Below are 2514 nucleotides of genomic sequence, written 5' to 3'. Positions count from 1 at the left end.
ACTATCATGTCGTTTTAAACAATGGTGGTATCAGGCTGCAATTTACCAGTCAGTGCATTCCTGCTGTAAGCACTGGTTTCAGTGCCCTTTATGTTTGCTTCTATAGACCAACATGCTGGATGTGACTTCTTTATCCAGCCTACATGTTCTGTGCCTGATGCTTTGCTGCTGATATAGCTCAGTTGGGAGAGCAGCAAACCTTGCTTCACCCAATCATGTGTCTCCTATCATGTGTCTCATTGAGATCACCTCATCCAAGATGCCAGTGGGGGTCCATGCGCCTAGGAAAGGATTTCAAAACTGCATTGTAGGTGCAGACAGTTGTAAGCCACCCGAAACATCTGCTCATAATGACCCACGCCTTCTCTTCACACCTTGGCTCGTGTGGTGAGGCACATGATCAATAGTGGATCAGCGACTCTCTTAAGGACATCTTATTATTAGCACTTGGGGTTCAATAGGGGCTCTTGGTTTTACAACTGAAGAAGCTTCTTGGATGAGAGGTTTCATTTCCTCTCTCATCCAAGTGACTTCTTCAGTCTCAGCTCCCTGCAAGTTTCCCCACCCTTACAAACTGTACATTTGCATAATGACTGAAGCTTACACCACTGGCGAACAATGGGCTGCATCATTAATATCTAAATTGCCATGACCATGATCCACAACCACTGATAAAAGACCATTTATTAATGACTATTGTTTCAATTGCCATGAGTACCATTTTCAAACCTCCACTCAAACCAGCAGTCCTCCTTGTCCAGGTTTGGGGTTAGGGTTAGTGTGTACATCCTCATCATTGAAAGAGTGGCCACTGGCCCATAGGTGTCCTGGCCTGAAGAGTTAGGTCTTCTGTGTTGTGCCAGACGCGTAGCCAGAGGTTGTTTGATTTCTCTGATGTATAAATAAAAGAAATCCTCCTGGCACTTAACACTATATTAATCTGTTTGTGCTGAGGGACCTGATCGTTGAGGTGGACCAATTTTTGGCACAACATTGGGTTTGGGGTTTGAAAGCCACACAGAGATGCAGTGTTTAGAGAAAATGCATCTTGCCTTTTCCGATTCTCCTGACACATAAAGGATCACTAAAGGTTTTCGCTCAGGCTGCAATTGTCTTTCTTCTGTCCTGGATCCCTTGGAGCATTTTCTAGGTGCCTTCCCAGCTTTGACAAACATCCAGCTGGGATAACCACATTTGCTCAGGGCCTTCTTGATGTGATGTTCTTCTGCTTCCCTGGCCGCTGTGTCTGTGGGGATGGTGTTCGCTCTATATTTTAGTGTCCTGATGATACCCAGTTTGTGCTCCAGTGGATGTTGAGAGTCAAACCTTAAATAATGAACGGTATGCATTGGTTTAAGGTACAGATCAGCTTTTAAATGTCCCCCATTACTGATGGAAATCTCACTGTCACTTGCACTACTTATATCAGTGTAAAGCCGAAATAGCTCAGTAGGGAGAGCGTCAGACTGAAGATCTGAAGGTCCCTGGTTCAATCCTGGGTTTCGGCAATGCTTTCTTTTATGTTGACCCTAAATTACTGCTTGGCATATAACACAACACGTGTGGCAGAAATCCTCAGGCAGCTGAATTCATAGAAAAGAACAAACAAACTTCTAGCTGTTGAAAAGTGAGGACACTGGAAAAGCCTTATACTCGGATTGCATATAAAGCGTCATCTGATGGTCGGGTTTCTCTCTGATATTGTAGGTCTTTACCTTATTAAAGTACCTTGAGGTCACTGTTATTGCAAATCCACTAAGGTACTATTAGGTGACACGAGTATAATAGTAGTACCCTGCCCAAATAGCTAAGTTGGGAGACTTGGTGTAGGTCTAGTGTAGTATTTTTTTTTCTCTAACTACTTCAGACAATCTATAACCCTCTTCCTGTAACCACTTTCTGGGCTCATAAATATTTTCGTCACTGAGCAGTGATATCATTTTCTCATGATAGTCTTTCTGGTTTAGCAAAACCATGCACCTACCTTCAACTGCCGGAAGAATGATAATAGTGTTGTCATTACTAAGCGATGTGAGTGCCTTCCTCTCCTCCATACTAATGTTGGATGTTGGCACCTTTGCATTAGAGAGAAAGGCAGAAACTTCCATCCACAATGTTTCCAACACACAACAAGTGGGTCAAAGTACATTTGTTGCCTGGTCTTAGTCTTTTCAGTGTGTGAATGGGTGGATGACTGAATGTGTAAAGCGCTTTGGGGTCCTTAGGGACTAGAAAAGCGCTATACAAATACAGGCCATTACCATTTTCATGCTGTGCTAGACGAGCCTTCTTATGTGCTGTTTGCACATAAGAAGGTGGGTTAAAGTGGGTTAAAGGGAATCTCACAATGCTAAGGAGTATTTGAGGGTTCAAGTAAACATTAACAATTGCCGAAACCCGGGATTGAACCAGGGACCTTCAGATCTTCAGTCTGACGCTCTCCCAACTGAGCTATTTCGGCCACAATCTACGCCCATAGTGCCACACACTCCAATCAGAGATAAGATTGCAATC

At 43.6% G+C, this 2514-nt stretch overlaps 2 non-coding genes across 2 annotated transcripts; one reads left to right on the top strand and one right to left on the bottom strand.

The window, feature by feature from the left end:
• Positions 1 to 1435: 1435 nt before the first annotated feature.
• trnaf-gaa (transfer RNA phenylalanine (anticodon GAA)) lies at positions 1436 to 1508 on the top strand. The gene has a single exon. It is a non-coding gene; the product is annotated as a tRNA-Phe (tRNA).
• Positions 1509 to 2388: 880 nt separating this feature from the next.
• trnaf-gaa (transfer RNA phenylalanine (anticodon GAA)) lies at positions 2389 to 2461 on the bottom strand. The gene has a single exon. It is a non-coding gene; the product is annotated as a tRNA-Phe (tRNA).
• Between the last annotated feature and the right edge of the window lie 53 nt (positions 2462 to 2514).

The sequence above is a fragment of the Pundamilia nyererei genome, unplaced genomic scaffold (genome assembly GCF_000239375.1).
Source record: "Pundamilia nyererei isolate P.nyererei 1_Seehausen unplaced genomic scaffold, PunNye1.0 scaffold00008, whole genome shotgun sequence".
Taxonomy (NCBI): domain Eukaryota; kingdom Metazoa; phylum Chordata; class Actinopteri; order Cichliformes; family Cichlidae; genus Pundamilia; species Pundamilia nyererei.
The sequence above is the reverse complement of the archived record's forward strand: the minus strand, read 5'-3'. Positions and strand labels throughout refer to the sequence as shown.